Source organism: Cervus elaphus, chromosome 1, assembly GCF_910594005.1.
Source record: "Cervus elaphus chromosome 1, mCerEla1.1, whole genome shotgun sequence".
NCBI classification, from domain to species: Eukaryota; Metazoa; Chordata; class Mammalia; order Artiodactyla; family Cervidae; genus Cervus; species Cervus elaphus.
In genome coordinates this window covers 18,577,958-18,601,250 of record NC_057815.1, presented here as the reverse complement: position 1 = coordinate 18,601,250, position 23,293 = coordinate 18,577,958, and the positions used below count along the sequence as shown (strand labels likewise).

General features: G+C 38.2%; 1 long non-coding RNA gene across 1 annotated transcript; it reads left to right on the top strand.

Annotated features, from left to right (window-relative positions):
• The first annotated feature begins 4,127 nt into the window (after window positions 1-4,127).
• On the top strand, window positions 4,128-18,864 carry LOC122693639. Its single transcript, XR_006341017.1, has 3 exons — window positions 4,128-4,170; window positions 7,462-7,466; window positions 18,592-18,864. It is a non-coding gene; the product is annotated as an uncharacterized LOC122693639 (long non-coding RNA).
• The last annotated feature ends 4,429 nt before the right edge of the window (window positions 18,865-23,293 follow it).

The window sequence follows — 23,293 nt, the reverse complement described above, 5'->3', positions numbered from 1 at the left end:
TAACTCTATGTGCCACTGCAAAACAAAACAAAACAAAAACTGAGTTTCTCTCATTCAAGTGGGACAGTTTATAATAGACTCAGTATTGAACTAACAAAAGATAAGTGATAGTAGTTAGACTATCACATTGGGACTTCACTGGGAAAATTGTAGACTTACACATATTTTATGTCAGAGAGGAAACTTCGAGACCTTTGAAACAAAACTTCTCCTCTTTCCTAAGCCCTGGAGTGGTCAGCTGGTTATTTTATATCATAGAATGAGCTATTGTAAAACCTTTATCAAAACCTCTAGCTTTCTGACTTCTAGTTCTAGACATTTTTCTATTATGCCAATAAATTCAGTAGTTCATTTTCTTTTTAATTTTACTTTTCAAACTATTTCAACTCTTTACCTCACAGTTTGTTGACATAGTATATCTATGAGACTATTTAACTAGATTAACTTTTAAAAATATGCATTTGAATGCTAAAATATATCTATTTTTTTTTGTTTTATGCCCATCCTAGGATAAAATTAAGTGCAGTTATAAAGAAGAATGAGCAGTCCACTTCTAATTTAGTTTTTAATTCCTAAAATTTACACTTTAAATTAAAATGTTTACTCCATACAGTTAAAACTAAAACATAAAATGCTTTTTATATTCCTAAATCTAGTGGCATTTCAGAAGCTCATCTGATCTCTCTGTCCTGAACTTGTTAATGACAATAAAGAAAATCTTATTTTAAATAAATGAAGGAAAAACATTAAGTAATGCATCATATCCATACAATATATTCATGAAAAATATCAAAGTCTTACTTATTTGCCATTAAAATAATTTAAAACACTTATTTTTCATCTAAACTCTTGTTTTCAATCTCATTAAAATTTCAGAACAAGTTAAAGAGACAATATAGAACTAAAGAGAAATCACAGATTATGAATAGTCTTCCTGGAACTGTGTTCTACTTTTCAACACTTTTTCAATACCCCTTTATACCATGATTTAACTTTATGAGCCATATAGTGTTTTAGGTTGACTGACTACGAAGCCCAGAGTAACAAATGATGCCCATCACTTCACAAATGAATAGATGTGTTAGAACAGAGCTAGTCACTACGTTCTTCAAACACTACTACAAGCACCCCAAATTTTAGTAAATTTGGTCTTGAGATGCTACTAAATCATCAAATTATTTCAGAAAGCATCCTCATCTAGCTATATATTTATTTAATAATCTAGTAATGTAACACGACCCATACAATATATGTCAACCTGAAAAGGGAATAAAGAAGCATCAGTTTGGTTACAGTTAACTATGAAGACATTGCTACACTGCGTAACGTCCATCCTGTGAATTCTTAGGCAACCTCGTACCATGTGAAATAGAGATAGTGGAAATTACCACACAATGGTAGGATTTGGATAGAAAGTGGAGTGGAAAGAGATTCTTGCAGGACTCAAAAAGGACATAAAGAGATGTTTGGGCCACTAAAGGAAAATTCATTTGGAGGCATAAGAATTAGTCAACTTGGCTAATGCCAAAAAAAGTAGTTACAATTGCAAATCCCTTAACGATAGGGGAAAAGTTGTGGTGACTGAAGTAGAGGCTATTGTTGTTCAGTTGCCCAGTCTTGTCTGACTCCTTGTGACCCCATGGACTGCAGTAAGCTGGCCTCCTGGTCCCTCACCACTTCCCAGAGTTTGCCCAAGTTCATGTCCATTGAATTGGTGATGTCATCCAGCCATCTCATCCTTTGATGCCCTCTTCTTCTGCCCTCAATCTTTCCCAACATCAGGGACTTTTCCAAAGAGTCAGCAGTTTACATAAGGTAACCAAAATATTGGAGCTTCAACTTCAGCAATCTCAAAGTAGAAGTCAAGCAGAAAGTATTTACTACTCAACCTGTAGCTCTTTGAAATTCCATTTCTAGTGATGGAAGGCAGAATCAGCTCTGGTGTAAAAGAAAGAATAGTTACACTTGCAGGTGAAAAGAAGAGGTTTTCCTTACTTTCTCTTATATCGAACCAATATGTAACCATAAACGGACTGAGAATAGTGCATGTGATTGTGGATAAAAGGATCTGAAAATCTTTACAACTATTTCTATTTGACAAGGCTAACACTTATCCCCCCAAAACCAAGTGCATCACAACATAAAATAAAGGATTCTGTAATCTAAATGACCAATAATAAAGAGTCCTGATGGGTAGCCATGTATGAGTATGCATTTACTATATGATTAAAGGTGGCAGCTCAGATCCATAGGGAAAGAACTGAAAAATGACTTGGAGATAATTGGTGATGCATTGGAAAAAAGAAATTAAAAACAGATGCCTCCCTCATATCATATTAAAAAATGCATTCCAGAAACAGGAAAAAATTCCAAAAAAAAGATAACTTATACTACATACAGGAGAATAATTTTATAATTTTTGTGGTATAGCCCTTTCTAAGTATGACAAATATTAAAATTCATAGGTAATATGTATGGAAAACTTTTGGTCATAAGTGTGAAAAAAGTTAATAGAGAAAGACTATACAGAGTTAAAAAAAATGTTAACTGGGTAAAGCAAATTACTATAATTAGCAAATGGTAGATACTTTTCATATAAATAAAGCCTTTATAGATAAACATCAATTATTAAAAACATAATTTTATTATTATTAAAAACAAAATAATAAATATTATTAAATATAGATATGAATAATATCTATAAAATAATCAAATATATTGAACATTTAACACCTCAGACAATATGTCTTGTACTTTACATACAATGTATGTATGTATTTGTGTGTGTGTGTTAATTTACCATGTGCCACGCTCTATTCTTAGTGCTTGTCACTTATGTTGCTTAATACTCAGAATAATTCTATGATGTAGATACTCATCTCATTTTTACAGATTAAGAAAATGAACTTCATTATAGTTAGAGCCCCTTCATGGATCACTGCCTTGTCATGGCGATGGGACTTGTGTAACTCAGTGAAACTATGAACCACGCCATGTAAGGCCACTCAAGACAGACAATCATAGTGGAGAGTTCTTACAAACTGTGGTCTACTGGAGGAAGGAATGGCAAACCACCCCAATATACTTGCCATGAGAACCTAATGAACTGTACAAAAAGATATGACACCAAAAGATAAGTCCCCTAGGTCAGAAGGTGTCCAGTATACTACCGGGGAAGAGCAAACTATCAATAGCTACAGAAGGAATGAAGTGGATTGGCCAAAGCAGAAACAACCCTCAGTTGTGAATGTGTCTGGTTATGAAAGTAAAATCTGATGCCACAAAGAGCAATATTGCATAAGAACCCAGAGTGTTAGATCCATGAATCAATGTAAATTGGACATGGTCAAGCAGGAGATGGAAAGAATAAATATTGACATCTTAGAAATCAGTGAACTAAATCAGTTATAGAAGGACCCTAAAAAAAATTTTTATCTATTTTATCAAAGTACTAATAATTGACACAACAGTCCTGGGAACTTTTGGGGAGCTCAATTTTCAATATTACAGTTCAATATTTCTTCTACTTAAGTGTGAAAATTAAGTATTAAAATGCTTCTTAGGCTTGCTACTCAATTGGGTGCAGATATGTGAAGATCATCAGTATGTATATCATATCTGGTACATATGAATTATTAGGAGAGATTTTGGTTGATATTAATTTCAATGTAGAACAAGAAGAAATAAAACATTAAGGTAGATTTATTAATGCCTCATTTAGGCATTTTAGGAATCAGTGAATTAAAATAGACAGAAATGGGTGAATTTTATTCAGATGACCATTATATCTTTGGTCAATAATCTAATAGAAGAAATAGAGTCGCTCTCATAATCAACAAAAGAATCTGAAACTCAGTACTTGGGTGCAGCCTCAAAAGCAAGAGGATGATCTTGGTTCATTTCCAAGGGAAGCCATTCCACATCAAGGCAATTCAAGTCTATGCCCCTGCCACCGATACTGAAGAAGCTGAAGTTAATCAGTTCTATGAAAATCTAGATGACCTAATAGAACTAACACTAGAAAAAGATGTTCTATTCATTATCGGGGATTGAAACACAAAAGTAGGAAGTCAAGAGATATCTGAAATAACAGGCAAGTTTGGCCTTGGTGTACAAAATGAAGTGGGGCAGAAGCTAGCTGAATTCTGCAAAGAGAATGCACTGGTCATAGTAAACACCATTTTTCAACAGCACAAGAAACGATTTTACACATGAACATCACCAAATGGCCAATACCAAAGTCAAATCAATTACATTCTTTGTGGCTGAAGATGGAGAAGCTGTTTACAGACAGCAAAAACAAGACTTGGAGCTGACTGTGGCTCAGATCATCAGCTTCTCATCACAAAATTCAGAGTTAAACTAAAGAAAGAGGGGAAAACTACTAGAGCCAGCCAAGTATGACTTAAATCAAATCCCCTATACATATGCAGTGGCAGTGATGAATAGAAGCAACAGTTAGTATTCTGTGTGGGACAACTGATTGTTTCAGGACTGAAAAAGAAGTACACAGGGCTATCTGTTGTTATCCTGTTTATTTAACATATCCTCGGAGCACATTATGAGAAATTCCAGGCTGGATGAATTACAAGCTGGAATCAAGATCAGTTCAGTTCAGTTCAGTCTGGTTCAGTCACTCAGTCGTGTCCGACTCTTTGCGACTCCATGGACTGCAGCAAGCCAGGCTTCCCTGTCCATCACCAACTCCCAGAGTTAAGGTAGGCAAGAGAAATATCAGCAACCTCAGATACGCAGATGATACCACTCTAATGGCAGAAAGCAAAGAGGAACTAAAGATCCACTTGATGAGGGTGAAGGAGGAACGTTTGAAATTAAATATTCAAAAAAACTAAGAATATGGCATCCAGTCCCATTATGTAATGGCAAATAGAAGGGAAAGGGTGGAAGCAGTGGCAAGATTTCCTTTTTTTGGGCTCTAAAAGCACTGTGGATGGTGACTGCAGCCATGAGTTCAGAAGATGATTGCTTCTTGGCAGGGAAGTTATGACAAATATAGACAGTGAGTTGAAAAGCAGAGACATCACTCTGCCAACAAAGGTCTGTATACTCAAGGCTATGGTCTTCCCAGCCGTCATGTATGGTTGTGAGAACTGGACCATAAAGAAGGCAGAGTGCCAAAGAATTGATGTCTTCGAACTGTGGTGCTGGAGAAGACTCTTGAGAGTCCTTTGGACAGTAAAGAGATCAAATCAGTCAATCTTAAAAGAAATAACCCTGAATATTCATTGGAAGGACTGATGCTGAAGCTGAAGCTCCAGGATTTTCGTCACCTGATGCAAACAGTCAACTCATTGGATAAGCTCCCTGATACTGGGAAAGATTGAGGGCAGAAGCAGAAAAGCATGTCCGGGGATGAGATGGCTGGTTGGCACCACCAATGCTATCAATGGAATAAACTTGGGCAAGCTCCAGGAAATGGTGAAGGATAGGGAGACATGGCGTGCTGCAGTCCACCGGGTTGCGAAGAGTCAAACATAACTGGGTGGTTCAACAACAGCGGCAGCAGCAACATGGTTATACACTGTGATCAATGTTCCACACTAGTTAAAAAGCAGAGTGCAATCAGACCCAGAGACCAAGATTTTAGCCATTATATTATTTGGAATTGTAAACTCTCATATTATTTTCAAGAGTGATTATTTTGGAAATAGGTGTCAACTAAATTATGAAACACCCATATTTGAAAGAATACATACTGTAGTGGTTAAATGAAAAGGGAAAACTAAGTGTATTAACACGGAAAATAATTTCAGAACATGTTAAGTGGGAAAAAATGTTACAGAACACACTGACATATTTTAAAAATTCTATATGTAGGTACGTTCATACATACCACAAAAGCATGGAAGAGGTATTGAAAGGATGTGTATTTGTGAATATGGTTTTTCTTGAGGCCTGAAGTGGGATAAAGGGAAAGGAAACTAATAAGAACTTTCCAAAAGTTGTTCTAAGAGCTCTTAGCATTTGAATCTTTACAAAAATATGTAAATTTATAATTCCATTAAAAAAAAAAATATTGAACAGTGTGATTTCCTAGGAAGTGTAAGTTTGTGTGCAGCATATATGCAAAATTTTTAATATAGATAATATGCCATTGCTAAAATAACAAATTCAAATGGATGTGCCAAAATACTCTGTGAAATAGAACCTCCTATAGAAGCATTAATTTTAATGTATGTATATATATATTGCTTATGATTATTTAGTTAAGAATTGCTTATGGAATATTTGGGACATTTTCAGACTGATTTACAAAATGACCAATATTTATCTTATGTATCAGCATCTTAATGTGTTTAAGAATGCCTTATCAAAATATATTCTTAGACTGAAGATGAGTCTAGAATGGGTTAAAATGTGTCACATAGAGCAAGCCTATTCGTTTTCCCCACACACATTATAATCTATTAATTTTCCATTAAAGTAAAAGTCTCCCTGAGATTTTTCCCTACAAGTCCACTTTCTGACCTTTAGGTCAATAAATGAGGCTCATATTTCTTTCCATATAACTCTTTCTTGCAACTGGCTTAAGGCATTCATCTTGAGATGCTATTACCACTGAAGTTGAATTATTACTAATATATACCAAATTAAATGAACCAGGAAATATGTTTCTCACATTTCACAATACCTAATGTAGGTACAGTGACTGATAGAATCCCCCAAATTACCCTCAAAGTTCAAATTGAATATGAACCACAAAATGCTTCTGTTTACATTGGAAAACTCTATCACTGCCCTGCATTTGACAAAGGGTTAATTTAAAGCTGAGGCCTTAATCAGTTGCTACTTGGATATCCATAAAAAATGCAGATCTGAATTTATTTGGGTCAGCATTTGTTTTCTTTCAATATCACAATGAAGACTGACTTTCTTTATCAGTTGAAACAAATGTGAGAAGGCAGAAGCATTTCAAGCACTTTCTATTCTTGTTTTTCTGTTTCAACATCTTACTGGAGTAGAGTAGCATACACACCCACAGAAAAGTGTAAGTATCGTAGTATACAGCTCAGTGACTTTCACAAATGAACACACAAGTAAACAACACATAGATGCAAAAATAGAACATAACCTGAATCCCAACTTCCATCTTGTTGTTATCCATGTCCATGAAGGAATTTGAGGGAAGCTGCCACAAAATGTCTCAGTTCCTTCCATATGAAAGTGTCTGCTTCTTAAGAGGAACTCTGAAAGTTGTTAAGCAAAACCTACTGCTGCTCTCTGCCAACCAGTGGTCATACATATGTTTGTATATGTTTCTGGTACATAAGAATATGATTTTGTGCTATAGGTAAATATGATTTTTTTCTTCTTAAACCATCACAATTTGCTTGAGTGCCTCCTATTACAGAATTGAAATAGAAAAGTTCTTACCATTGCCTTCTAGTAAATGGCATTTCTGGACTTTTTACTACTGCACTGGAAAGACAGGCTTAGAAGAGCAAGTGTGATATTATTAATAAATACTTTAGCACACCTTGTAAGAGCCTTCTAAAATCTAAAATAACCATCTTTCCTGCAGAAACAGTTTAATGTCTCATTGACACCCATAGTGAACCAAGAATTTGAAAGAAAAAATGGGTGCTTGATATTAACTGCATGGAGTAAAAAAAGATTCATTTTATTAATTATGTAAATTCAGTATTTACAAATTTTGAAAGAATGATATGATGAAACCCATTATTTAGTTTCCAAATTTCAACCTTCTGTCATCTATGCCTCCACCTCCATCTATCCTTTCCTCATGGATTATTCAAACAAATCGAAAATATTAAATATTTGAATGAAAGAACATGTATCCTTATATATAAAATATAACAGTTTAAAATATAACTAAAGTCTTATTGTTTATTATGCCTAAAATATGAATGAAAATAGTATCATAATATTACCAAATATTCAGAGTTCAAATATATCCATATTGTTAAATATCATAATTGTTAAAGGAGTTTTAAAAATTAGAGTTCTGATAGGTTTTATATGTTGCAGTTGGTTGATAAGTTCATGGGTCTATAGATTTTTCTTCCCCTCTCTCACTCTCGTGCCTGTGGTACATGTGCATGCTCTCTTACTCTAGCTCTTGTTCTTACTATATCGCAGTCTCTTACAATTTATTTGTTGCAGACTCGGGTAGTTTTCCACAATACGGTTTTGGCTGTTTGCATCCCTGAGGTGTTATTTAACATGCTCCTCTCTCCCTTGCTGCTGTTAGACTTAAGAGTCTTGATGGATTCTGGAATGTGGTACTTTGTATTTTCAGTAGGAAGGACATACAGTCTCAGCTTTCTCTCCTTTTTTGTGATTTTTAGCTGTTATTGGTAACTGTTTCCTGCATTTTTATTTCTCCTGGTTCTGATTCTGATTATATCATTTTTTATTTACAATGCTGGGCACTTCCTCAAAGAGAAATTCTGGTACTCAATTATTTAGTTACACTTAAGTAAAATTTACATTGGAAAAGCTGTATGCGGACTTTATAAATTTTCTAATAGTTCCTCTAGATCCTCAAATGTGGTTAATGTTGCTCAAACCCAGTTTTAACACTTGAAAATTGTGTAACACTGAGAAATGCACCTTTCCTCCCTATATATATGTGAATTTGGTAATGATTTTGGACAATTAGATATGCAAAAACATAATAAATAGAAACCTCAGTTAAATAGAGTTGGAGGATCAGAGGCCAACATGAGAAAGAAAGACTTCTCTTCTTTCCTGGCAAGGACTCAGCCAATCAAAAGCTATGGAGTATTTGTTTACTGTGGCTCTCTTCATTTTATTTTTCTCCCTACAAAAGTGTCCTCCTTCCCTTAATGTGCAGGAACTACTACATGTCTTGCCATGATGGAAGATCCCAAATTACAGTTCTCTGCTGATTCTGAATAAGCCCATCTCTGCTGAAAAACTATCTGTCAGTGCAGTTTCATGTCAGCAGATGTAATGCGTATAGAGTGCACAGTAGTTTTTCTTGCATACTGTAGAATCTCAGTACACTATTACCATTACTTATTTGTTAAATCTCCCAGATCCAGTCTTCACACATTAAGAGTCCAGTTACAAATTTTTAGAAGCCATGGGACCAGATGAAGGAGGAGAAAAGAGACAATACTGTTTTTTAAAGCGAATACAATTTGGCAAGTGTAGGCTTCCCTGGTAGCTCAGATGGTAAAGCGTCTGCCTGCAATGCAGGAGACATGGGTTCAATCCCCGTGTCGGGAAGATCCCCTGGAGAAGGAAAAGGCAACCACTCCAGTACTCTTCCTTGAAAATTCCACGGATGGAGGAGCCTGATAGGCTACAGTCCATGGAACTGTAAAGAGTCAGATATGACTGAGCAACTTCACTAGTCTTATTGAGTTAATATTTACTTAACCGCCAAGTGGAAGAAACTGTGCTACAGTCATTTTAGGCCAATGGATGTCACTTACGGATGTCTTGTCTATGAAAAGAAGAACATTTGTTAGTGACTCAGCAGTTAAACAGAAAAGGTAAAGTTTATTCAGTTGTGGAAAGATAAATTAGTTGGGAGTCAAAGTATTGTGTAACTGATATGCACACACATACACACACATTTGTATATATATTCTACTCAAACTCCAGAATTTCTGAGAAAAAAAGGAGTTGTTTTGTTTTTATTTTCACCTGGTACATGTTCCTAGTACACTGAATTGTATTTTCACTTAGTAAATGTGTCCTAGTACACTGGACTATTTCCATCAAAAATCCATACTTCTAGCCCCATCTGCCATGTTATCTGCCATGTTTATATGCCCCTTCCTGGGTGAATGGATCTTAAAATACTAATTTTTCTATGAAGTTTTATGGGATCAGAGGTGAGTGATAAGGGATTAGCTCTAAATAATAGAGCTAAATAGTATAAACTTGGTGTGTTTTGATAAAATCTAGCTTTAGCCTGAAAAAAGAAAAAACTATTTCTTTTTCAAATGGGATTTCATATAAGCTTGCAAGAAAAGGAGAATAAGAGTACTTATACAGATAGCTAACTCTGCAGGTGAGAACTCGATCAATCCAAGGTCAAGACCTCATGTTTAATATAGGCTCATTATTTTCATGTTTTCATGTCCAAAGAGTACATATTTAACACGGGTCAGCATTTACATAAATGCTTGCTCATTCACTCATAAGGGGTGATTTTTTGAATTTCTAACTCCATAACTAGAAGAAGATTTTAAAGTACTCTCATAAATTTCTGAATTGGTAATGTCAGCCTCAATTTAAAGCCAACATTAATAGTATTATGACCATTATTGTCCCACTGACTTATTAATTTGTATTTAGGATTGCTGATTTTCTTTTTATTAACAATAAAGTTCCTTCAACTCATTGAAATAATAGAAAGTTCATAAATCAGGTAATCAACATGAGCTGATTTTTGGCTCTCCGGAATATGATCACCCTTCCCATGTTTGACTTCTTATATACCCTCTGATTTGGAGAAGGAAATGGCTTCCCTCTCGAGTATTCTTGCCTGGAGAATCCCATGGACAGAGGAGCCTGACGGGCTGCGGTCCATGGAGACACCAGACACCAGACACGGCAAAGCGACTGAGCACAGAACAGAACAAACACAATAGTTTCAGCCTCTCTTGCAGCTAGATTGGCAGTGTGTGGCCTTGCTGCAAGTTTGTGCCGTCTGGGACTTTGAAATGGGATTTAATAAGTCTAAGCCAGAGGACATGTAAATCGATTACAGCAATAGTAGCAGCATGCTCCAGGTTCCAGGGACGGGGCAACAAGAGTAGAAGCAGCAGAGGGCATGCCCAGAGTGCAGGGTTTGTTGCCACCTGGCCGAGGGACAAGCTGGCCTGTGTGGGGCTCAGCAGCTGCAGCAGCAGCAGAACTGGCATTTGGTCTACTGTTAGCAGTTACTTCATTTCCCTTCGTCCTGGCCATTTTTCCTGCCTGATTCTCTAGCCTTCCTAAAATACTCTGTGAACCACTAGTTAGCCTCTTCACAAATATTCTGCTTAAATTACCCAGCTTGTTTCTCCTGCATGAAATAAGAAACCTTAAGTGCTATGAGGTGTAGTCACTTAAGTGATCAGTTAATTTTCTAAACAGGGCTGAAATGAAAAAAATTCAGGTAATATTTAGGGAAAGAATTCTGTCCATGTTTAGCATGTAATGGAAAGAGCAGAAGTATTATTTGATACCTGAACTCTATTTGTGTGAATACATATTGAAATATCTTTTAAGTAAATGTTAATAATATTCACTGTCTAAATTGAAAATTGGTATATAAAAAAAAACCTACATGTAGGTGTCAGTAAAACATTTGAGTTGCATGAGTATTAGTATGAAAGGATGTAGAATATGACATAAGCTTATCTAAGCAACTTTATTTTCTATAGGTTTCTTTCTTGTGTGTGCATACCTGTATGCTAACTGGCTTCAGTCATGTCTGACTCTTTGCCATGCCATGGACTGTAGCCTGCCAGAATCCTCTGTCCATGGGATTCTCCAGGCAAGAATAGTGGAGTGGGTTGCCATGCCCTCCTTCAGGGGATCTTCCCAACCCAGGGATCAAACCCATGTCTTTTATGTCTCCTGCATTGCCAGGCGGGTTCTTTGCCACTAGCGACAACTGGGAAGCCTCTTTTGTTTTGTGCTTGCATTTTAAAAATATGCTGTGCATTTTGGATATCACTTCTCCCTCATAAGTAACTTCTAAAGGCATTCTGATGCTGTTGCTGCTGCTAAGTCGCTTCAGTGGTGTCTGACTCTGTGCGACCCCATAGACGGCAGCCCACCAGGCTCCCCTGTCCCTGGGATTCTCAAGGCAAGAACACTGGAGTGGTTGCCATTTCCTTCTCCAATGCATGAAAGTGAAAAGTGAAAGTGAAATTGCTCAGTCGTGTCCGACTCTATGCGACCCCATGGACTGCAGCCTACCAGACTCCTCCGTCCATGGGATTTTCCAGGCAAGAGTACTGGAGTGGGTTGCCATTGCCTTCTCTGTAAAGGTATTCTAAGGAAGTATAAATGTCTATGAAGAAAGTAGGTTTTCCTAAGAGTCAGCAAATGTCATACATCAGAAGAAAATTTAGAAGTAGTCAAGTGTGACTACATAAGAGACATAATCCTGACTGTATTTATTCTCATCTACTGTGCATGTGAATCATTTCTCTCCATGAGGCAATACATAAGATATATAAAAGTGCTGTTGGTACTGGAAATATTCAACATGCTATTTATATATGGCATAATAATTTTAAAAAAAATCAGGAAATTAACTTTTTCAGTTCATTGGTAATCACAACCAGCATGAGTGCCATGAAGCACTATGTTGACACAAGAGAAAGTGTTGAATATATTTTAAAATCTGAATAAGGCCACAATGGAGGATTATGATTTAGTGAAGTAGCTGAGAAACAGATAACTCAAGACAGATCATGGATCTTCTGCTGATAATCAGCAGTCTTCTGCTATGAATTGAAAAATTTTATTGTTGCTGACTTCAAACCTCTGGGGAAACCAGACTGACACAAAGCATAGAATCTTGAAACTTAATAACTGGGCCAGTTTTACTGAGACAGGGAGGGAATCTACTCATAAGCTCTTGTCAACATGTAAGAAATGATTATGGAGAAAGACATTCTACTTGATGCTCATTGCTGTTCTGAGGGGGGGAAAAAAAGGAAAAGAACTCATGGATACCATATACCATTTCTTTAAAAGTATCTTTACATTATGCAGATCAGTTAAATGCTGTTGAATGCAAGCTGGACCATGACATGGGCACTGCAAAAACTTCACTTTCCAAAAAGTGATTACAAGTTTATGTAGCTGTATAATTGATCTCACGCAGTAATAGAGCAAGCTGATAATCATTTCATTTTTTATTTATTCCAACCTCTAAAATTCTGTAATTTCAAGTACCAAAAGTGAATCCAATCACTTGGATTCTTGAACACTTCAGATTGTTTCAACCTCTCCTTTACCAGCTCATTCTCAAAAGGGTCCAGAAAGCAGCAGCATAAACTCTGCAATGAATACAAACTCACAAAGTTTAACAAGGTTATCAAATATTATACATTGTTACAATAATCAAAGCTTTCCAGAGCTTCTATGATGGTTTGCTTAGTTAACTGAAACTAGATACAATGGCACATTGATGGATATACAGATGACAGAAACATCTTCATTTACAGTAAAGGGCTAGTAGAAGGATTCAAGGTGGTTAAATAGGATTCTGCTTCTTACATGTATATGAAGAATTTATCTACAAATGGAACTGTTGTCACAGAGTACATGCTGAACACTAGTGAAGGACCTCAGACATCAAAAAGGACCAAAAAAGAAAAAAAAAAAAAAATCCCACTTTACTGTGTAGGATGAAAGCAAAAAAAAAAAAAAAAAAAAAAGGAAATGGGAAGTGACCAGCACTGCTGTAGAGAAACTGAAAGAGAGGAGAGATTCCCATACTCAGAGAACCCCTCTCACAGTGGGTGGACCAGCTGGGACAGGAAGGACTTTCAGGGGATTCGAGAGGAGCCCAGAAACTGGTCTGTGGAAGGCAGGACAGATTAGGATCTATGCACATATTTTGTGCTTCACCCATGTGCACCCCAGCCTGAGTTGCATGTCTTCTGGGGCAGAGGGTAACTGGGGGTTCAAAGTGGAGTTTGGAGAGTGGACTTAGGGAGGGAACAGCTGTTGGCTGTGAGGAGACAGCCTGAAGGGAAGAAAGTGGGGATATCTACAATCAGGAAAGTTTGCCAAGAGGTCTGGGACACCATAAAACAAGGCACTATTATTGAGTGGTGCACAAAGGGTGGGGTGCTACTGCAACCCTATTCCAACCCACAAGCCATTGTCTCCATGAGCACTGGGAAAGGCAGCCTTATGAGTAACTCACCCTTCCTTCAAGCCAAAGCCTCCTCTGGCTGTGCAGGCCCCAGTGAAACCACATGCTACCCTGCCAGGACCTCCTGGGGAGTCAGCCCTGGGTGTCCCAGCCTGAGTCATATGTCGACTAAGGCTGGCAAGGGCTGGGTGCTAAAGTGTGAGCTTAAGAGAGTGGACTGGAGAAGAGGAGCACTGTTGGCCATGTGGAGATGGCATGCAGGCATGGGAGTAAAGAGCACTGTGATCAGGAATGCTCCTGAAGGAAGTACGACCTGCCTCCTAAATAAGGCACCATCACTGAGTGGCACACAGGGAGGAGGCTGCCATCACAGACTCTCCCTACATGCCAACTCTGCCTCCACAGGCACAGAGAGCAACTCACATTAGAGCAAGTGTGCATTAGTCTCTTACACTCATGCCAGCCTCTGCAACCCTGGGCATGAGAGAGACATACTGTGGACCTACTCTGCTTGCCCTAGTCATGGCCAACTTGTGCTTCCCTGCCAGAGTGTGCATGAAGCCTCTCGTCTGTCCCTGCATTTTGGCCCTCCCACCTAAGCAAGCAAGCATGCCCCAGGCAGTCCTATTTTTATCATTTGTCTTGTGTTCTGTTTGACTGCTTTTCAGTTTGTTTGTTTGGTTGGTTATTTATTTATTTATTTATTTTTGCTTAATTTGGTTGACTTGGGGTTTGTTCATTTTCCTTTTTTTTTTTTTTTTTTAATTTGCCATTCTATACAGTTTACAGGATCATCATTCCCTAAGCAGGGGAGAAACCTGAGCCCCAAGGTGGAAAGCACAGAGTCTTGTCCCCAGGGAATATTAATCAGTGTAAACTCTCCTGGAGGCCCTTATAACAGTACCAAGAGCTGGTTTCTTCCCCCTGCCTGCAAGCTCCAACATTGGATGCCTCAGACCACATACAACCAGCAAGATGGGAACACAGAAGCACCCATCAGCAGACAGGCTTCTAAAGTTGCACTAATCTCAGACACCCCAATACAAACCTCCTAAGGTGAATCTGCCAATCAGAATGGCAAAACTCAAATCTATCCATGGTGCACAGGAAACATTCCTTCCCAGTAGGAAGCCCACATAAACCCCTGGGCCAGCCTCAGCCATCAGGGGGCAGACACCAGAAGTAGGAACTACTGCCCTGAAAGCTGCAGAAAGAAAACCACAAACACCATGACTTAAACAAAATGAAATGAGAGATGAATATGTTTCAGATGGAGGAGTACGTTAAAAATTCACTAGACAAAATTAATGAAGAGGAAATAGGCAATCTACCTGAAAAAGAATTCACAATAATGATAGTAAAAATGACCCAAGATCTCCAAAATAGAATGGAAGCACAGATTACGAAGAAACAAACAAAGATTAACAAGGACTAAGAAGAACTAAAAAACAAAAAAATTGATAAAAAGACAATAACAAATGAAAAGTATACTAGAAAGAATCAATAGCAGAATAACTGAGGCAAAGTAATGTATAAATGAGCTGGAATATAGAAAGATGTAAATAACTGCCATGGAGAAGAATAAAGAAAAATGAATGAAAAGAAATGAAGACAGTCAAAGAGACTTCTGGGACAACATTAAGTACACTGATGTTTGAATTAAAGTGGTCCTAGAAGGAGAAGAGAAAGAGAGAGGGTCCAAGAAAGTATTTGAAGACAATATTGTCAGAAACTTCCCTAACATGGGAAAGAAAATATTCAATCAAGTTTAAAAAGTGCAGTGCATCCCATAAATTCAAGGAGAAATATACTGAGATATATATTAATCAAAATAACAAAAAACTAAATACAAAGACAAAAGGTTAAAAGCAGCAAGGGAAAAGCAATAAATAGCATACAAGGGAATTGTCATATTATCAGCTGATTTTTCAGCAGAAACTCTATTGGTCATAAGGGAGTGGGGAGATATTTTTAAAGTGATAGCCTTCATAATGGGAGAAAACTATAGCAAATGAAGAAACAGACAAATGATTAATCTAAAAAATATACAAGCAACTCCTGCAGCTCAATTCCAGAAAAACAAATGGCCCAATTAAAAAATGGGCCAAAGAACTAAACAGACATTTCTCCAAAGAAGACATACAGATGGCTAACAAACACATGAAAAGATGCTCAACATCACTCATTATCAGAGAAATACAAATCAAAACCACAATGAGGTACCATTACATGCCAGTCAGGATGGCTGCTATCCAAAAGTCTACAAGCAATAAATGCTGGAGAGGGTGCGGAGAAAAGGGAACCCTCTTACACTGTTGGTGGGAATGCAAACTAGTACAGCCGCTATGGAGAACAGCGTGGAGATTCCTTAAAAAACTGGAAATAGAACTGCCATATGACCCAGCAATCCCACTCCTGGGCACATACACCAAGGAAACCAGATCTGAAAGAGACATGTGCACCCCAATGTTCATTGCAGCACTGTTTATAATAGCCAGGACATGGAAGCAACCTAGATGCCCATCAGCAGATGAATGGATAAGGAAGCTATGGTACATATACACAATAGAATATTACTCAGCCATTAAAAATAATTCATTTGAATCAGTTCTAATGAGATGGATGAAACTGGAGCCCCTTATACAGAGTGAAGTAAGCCAGAAAGATAAAGACCAATACAGTATACTAATGCATACATATGGAATTTTAAAAGATGGTAATGATAACCCTATATGCAAAACAAAAAAAAGAGACACAGAAATACAGAACAGACTTTTGGACTCTGTGGGAGAAGGCGAGGGTGGGATGTTCTGAGAGAATAGCATTGAAACAAGTATACTATCAAGGGTGAAACAAATCACCAGCCCAGGTTGAGTGCATGAGACAAGTGCTCAGGGCTGGTGCACTGGGAAGACCCAGAGGGATCAGATGGGGAGGGAGGTGGGAGGGGGGATCGGGATGGGGAACACATGTAAATCCACGGCTGATTCATGTCAATGTATGGCAAAAACCACTACAATATTATAAAGTAATTAGCCTCCAACTAATAAAAATAAATGAAAAAAAAATAAAATAAAGTGATGAAAGGGAAAAACCTACAAACAAGAATATTCAACTGAATAAGGATGTCATTCATGTTCAGAGGGCAAATAAAAAGCTTTACAGACAAGCAAAAGGTAAGAGTATTCAGCACCGCCAAATCAGTTTAGCCCCACCAGAGCGCTGCTGAGCAGAAACCCACAAACTGCAGAACAATTACACCAAAGAAATTCTAGCACTTTTAAGAAAGTTCTAGGACCCACAACAGATTTCCCAAACTGGGGATCTGCAAAAGGACTGAGAACCCCCAGGGAATTTGAATTTGGAGGACAGTGGGATTTGATTATATAACTTCCACAGGACTGGGGAAACAGACTCCTGGAGGACAAAAACAAAACCTTGCGCACACCAGAATCCAGGAGAAAGGAACAGTGTCCCCACAAGAGACTGAGACAGACTTACCTCTGAGTGCCCAGTAGTTTCTGGCAGAGGCGTGGGTCAACACTGGCCTGTTTCAGGGTCAGGGGGACTGAATACAACAGTGAGTGCACACGTCCTTTTGAAGAAGGTAAACATTACCTTCATTAACCTTACTATAGTTTGACCTCAGGCCAAACAACAGGTAGGGAATACAGCCCCAACCATCAACAGAGAGTTACAATAAAGATTTACTGAGCATGGCCCCACCCATTAGAACAAGACCCAGTTTCCCCCACAGCCAGTCTCTCCCACCAGAAAGCTTTGATAAGCTTCTTAACTTTATCCACCAGAGGGCAGCCAGAATGAAAATCACAATCACACAAATCTAACCAATCTGATGACATGGACCACATCTTTGTCTAACTCAGTGAAAATATGAGCCATGCCATGTAGGGCCACCCAAGACAGATGGGTCATGGTGGAGAGGTCTCACAGAACGTGGTCCACTGGAGAAAGGAATGACAAACCACTTCAGTATTCTTGCCTTGAGAATCCCGTGAACAGTATGAAAAGTGAAAAATATATAACACTGAAAGATGAACTCCCCAGGTCGGTAGATGCCCAATATGCTACTGGAGAAGAGTAGAGAAACAACTCCAGAAAGAATGAAGGGATGAAGCCAAAGCAAAAACAACACCCAGTTACGGATGTGACTGGGTGATGGAAGTAAAGTCCAATATGGAAAGAACAACATTGCATGGGAACCTGGCTTATTGGGTCTTGAATCAAGGTAAATTGGAAGTGGTCAAACAGAAGATGGCAGAATGAACATTGACATTTTAGAAATCAGTGAACTAAAACAGACTGGAATGGGGGAGTTTAATTCAGATGACCATTGTGTCTACTACTGTGGGCAAGAATCCCTTAGAAGAAGTGGAGTAGCTCTCATATTCAACAAAAGAGTTTGGAATGCAGTATTTGGATGCAATCTCAAAAATGATAGAATAATCTCTGTTCCTATCTAAGGCAAAGTATTCAATATCACAGTAATTCAAGTCTATGTCCCAACTACCAATGCTGAAGAAGCTGACTTGATGGTTCTGTAAAGGCCTGCAAGAACACCTAGAATTAACACCGCCCCCCCCCCCCAAATATGTCTTAATCATAGGAGACTGGAATGCAAAATAAGGAAGTCAAGAGATGCCTCGAGTAACAGATAAGTTTGGCCTTGTAGTACAAAATGAAGCAGGGCAAAGGCTAACACAATTTTCTCAAGAGAATGAAAGCACTGTCTTCCAAAAACAAAGGAGATAACTCTAAACATGGACATCACCAGATGGTCAGTACCAAAATCAGATTGATTATATTCTTTGCAGCTGAAGATGGAGAAGCTATATATCATTAGCAAAACAAGACCAGGAGCTGGCTGTAGCTCAGATCACAAACTACTTACTGTAATATTCAGACTTAAATTGAAGAAAATAGGGAAAACCACTAGACCCTTCAGATATTACATAAATGAAATCCCTTCTAACTGTACAGTGGAAGTGACAAATAGATTCAAGGGATTAGGTCTGATAGAGTGCCTGAAGAACTATGGATGGTGGTTGTTGACTTTGTACAGGAGATGATGATCAAAACCATCTCCAAGGGAAAAAAATGCAAAAAAGCAAAATGGTTGTCTAAGGCAGAGACAAATAGCTGGGAAAAGAAGAGAAGCTAAAGACAAAGGAGAAAAGGAAAGATATACTCATCTGTTTATTTAAATTATGTGCAGAGTACATCATGAGAAATGTTAGGCTGGATGAAGCACATGCTGGAATCCAGATTGCTGGGAGAAATATCAATAACCTCAGATACGCAAATGACACCACACTTATGGCAGAACGTGAAGAAGAACTAAAGAGCCTCTTGATGAAAGTGAAAGAGGAGAGTGAAAATGTTAGCTTAAAGCTCAACATTCAGAAAACTAAGATCATGGCATCTGGTCCCACCACTTCATGACAAATAGATGGGGAAACTGGAAAGAGTGACTGTGTCTTTTTTTTTTTTTTTGACTTTTTGTTGTTGCTGTTGGGCCCCAAACTCACTGCAGATGGTGACTGCACACATGAAATTAAAAGATGCTTGCTCCTTGGAAGAAAAATTATGACAAAACTAGGCAGAAACACTACTTTACCAACAAAGGTGGTCTGGTCAAAGCTGTGGTTTTCCAGTAGTCATGTAAGGATTGTGAGAGTTGGACCATAAAGAAAGCTGAGTGCTGAAGAACTGATGTTTTTGTGTTGGAGAAGATTCTTGAGAGTCCCTTGGACAGCAAGGAGATCCAACCAATCCATCCTAAACGAAATCAGTCTTGAATATTCATTGGAAGGACAGATGCTGAAGCTGAAACTCCAATACTTTGGCCACCTGATGCGAAGAACTGACTCATTGGAAAAGAACCTGATTCTGGGAAAGATTGAAGGTGAGAGGAAAAGATGATGGCAGAGGACAAGATTGTTTCATGGCATCACCAATTCAAGGGACATGAGTTTTAATAAACTCCGGGAATTGGTGATGGACAGGGAGGTCTGGCGTGCTGCAATCCATGGAGTCGCAAAAAGTCAGACAAGACTGAGTGACTGAACTGAACTGACCTATCTGAATGCAGAGTTTCAGAGAGGAGCAGGAGAGACAAGAAAGCCTTCATAAGTGAAAAATGCAAAGAAATTGAGGAAAACAGTAGAATGGGAAAGACTAAAGTTTTCATCAAGAAAACTAGAGATACCAAGGAAATATTTCATGCAAAGATGGGCACAATAAAGGACAGAAATGGCATGCATATAACAGAAGCAGAAGATATGAAGAAGAGGTGACAAGAATACACAGAAGAACTATACCATAATGATCTTAATGACCCATATAGCCATGATGGTGTGATCACTCACCTAGAGCCAGACATCCTGGAGTGTGAAGTCAAGTGGATCTTAGGAAGCATCACTATGAACAAGCTAGTGGAATTGATGGAATTCCAGTTGAGCTCTTTCAAATCCCAAAAGATCATGCTGTGAAAATGCTGCATTCAATATGCCAGCAAATTTGAAAAACTCAGCAGTGGCCACATGTCAGAAAGCATTTAACAGGAGGCTTCCTGTGTGCTGTTTTGGATCTGTCAGGAATCCTCTGGCCCTTATTAATTCCTGAATATTCAGGAATTAAGAGGAGAGGCATGCCTTTCCCGGGGCTGAGGAATCCAGGCATTTCTCATTATGGTGATAAGTACCCTCTTCCTTTTTATGAACCATAAGGTAAAAAGTGATTGTTTGCAATTCTCTTTTTGATATGGATAGTCTTATGTTTTGTAAATCTGGAATTTCAATCTTTATCTTTGCTGAGAATAACTACCTTGTAAGATAGTATATATGCCCACACCATGTTGATTAAAACACCTTTGCTCCATCAGAGCTTGGGTCCCTGTGTCTGTCTTTCTTTCTTTCCTTCTTTCTTTGTCTTTCTTTCTGTCTTTCTTTCTCTCTTTTCTTCTCTCTCTCTTTCAGGCTAATTCCTTGGAGCACTGAGGCCTGCTGAGCTCACTTTCTTGCCCAGGCTTCCAAGACCCTCTTGAGAAGGCGAACTGTGCCTTCACCCACAAGAGAGAGGGTGCCTGGTGCCTACGTGCAGCAGTGCAAGCTTCAAGAACAGGGCTTTATTGGCTCTCTGCGTAAACCAGGGGGTATTAGCCTCTTTCTCCCTCTTACTTTCTTATTGTTGACTCTGGACCACCAGGTCCATTAAAGGACCAACAGCCACAGGACTGGAAAAGGTGAGTTTTCATTCCAATCCCAAAGAAAGGAAATGCCAAAGAATGTTCAAACTACTGCACAATTGTACTCACCTCACACACTAGCAAAGTGATGCTCAAAATTCTCCAAGCGAAGCTTCAACACAGCATGTGAGCTAGGAACTTCCAGATATTCAAGCTGGATTCAGAAAAGGCAGAGGAAACACATATCAAATTGCCAACATCTGTTGGATCATAAAAAAAAGCAAAAGAGTTCCAAAAAATATCTATTTCTGCCTTATTGACCACTCCAAACTCTTTGAATAAGTGGATTGCAACAAATTTTGAAAAAATTCTTAAAGAGATGGGGAGACCAGATCACCCTACCTGACTCCTGAGAAATCCATATGCAGGTCAAGAAGCAACAGTTAGAACCAGACATGAAATAGTAGAATGCTTAAAACTTGGAAAGAAAGTACTTCAATGCTGTATATTCTCACCCTGTTTATTTAACTTATATGTGAAGTACATCATGTGAAATGCTGGGCTGCATGAAACACAAGCTGGAACCAAGATTGCCAGGAGAAATATCAATAACCTCAGATATCCCGATGACAATACCCTTATGGCAGAAAGTGAAGAGGAACTAAAGAGTCTCTTGATGAAAGTGAAAGAGGAGAATGAAAAAGCTGGCTTTAAACTCAACAATTAGAAAACTAAGATCATGGCATCCAGTCCCATCACTTCATGGCAAATTTATGGGGAGACAATGTAAACACTGACATACTTTATTTTCTTGGACTCCAAAATCACTGCAGATGGTGACTGCAGCCATGAAATTAAAAGACTTGCTCCTTGGAAGAAAATCTATGACCAATGTGGACAGCATAATAAAAAGAAGATACATTGTTTTGCTGATGATGGTCTGTCTAGTCAAAGCTATCATTTTCCAATAGTCATGTATGGATGTGAGATTTAGACCATAGAGAAAGCTGAGTGCTAGAGAATTGATTTTTTTTTTTTTTTTTTTTTTACTGTGGTGTTGGAGAAGACTCTTGAGAGTCCCTTGGATTGCAAGGAGATCAAACCAGTCAATCCTAAAGAAGTCAGTCCTGACTATTCATTGGAAGGCCTTATGCTGCAACTGAAGCCCCAGTACTTTGGCCTCATCGAAAAAAGATCCTGATGCTGGGAAAGACTGAAGGCAGGAGAGAAGAGTTGGACAGAATATGAGATGGTTGGATGGCATCACCAACTCGAGGACATGAGATTGAGCAAGGTCTGGGTGTGGGTGATGGACAGGGAAGCCTGGCCTGCTGCAGTACATAGGATTGCAAAAAGCCAGACACAACTGAGCAACTGAAGTGATCTGAACTGAAACCACTTTTACAGTAAATGCTAAAGGATCTTCTGTCAGTAGAAAACACAAGAGAAGAAAAAGTCCTACAAAAACAAACACAAAACAATTAATAAAGTGGCAATAAGAACATTGTAAATGTTTAAATTAATTTAAATGTGAATGAATTAAAAGCTCAAACCAAAAGACAAAAATTGGCTGAATGAATTAAATAACAAGACCCATAAATATGTTGAATACAAGAGGCCTACTTCAGACATAGGTACACTAGAGATGATAAGTGAGAACATGGATAAAGAGATTCCAGGAAAATGGAAGTAAAAAGTAACCAAGAATAGTAATATTCATCTGAGACAAAATACACTTTAAAATAAAGGTTTTTGCAAGAAACAAAGAAGGACACTACATAATCCTTGAGGAATTGATCCAAGAAGAGGATATAACAAATTATAAATGTTTATGCACCCAAAATTTGTTGTTGTTATTCTGTCACATAGTCATGTCCAGCTCTCTAAGACCCCACAGACTTCAGCTTGCCAGGCTCCTCTGTCCTCCAGTATCTCCCAGAGTTTGCTCAAACTTGTGTCCATTGAGTCATTGGTGCTCTCTAAACGTCTCATCCTCTGCTGTCCCCTTCTCCTTTTGCTTTCATTCTTTCCTAACACAAGGCTCTTTTCCAGTGAGTCAGCTCTTCCCATTAGGTAGCCAAAATAGTGGAGCTTTAGTTTCAGCAACAATCTTTCCAATGAATATTCAGGGTTGATATCATTTATAATTGACTGGTTTGATCTCCCTGAAGTCCAAGGGACTCTGAAGATTCTTCTCCAGCATCAGAATTAAAAAAAACAAACAAACAAACAGACCAAAA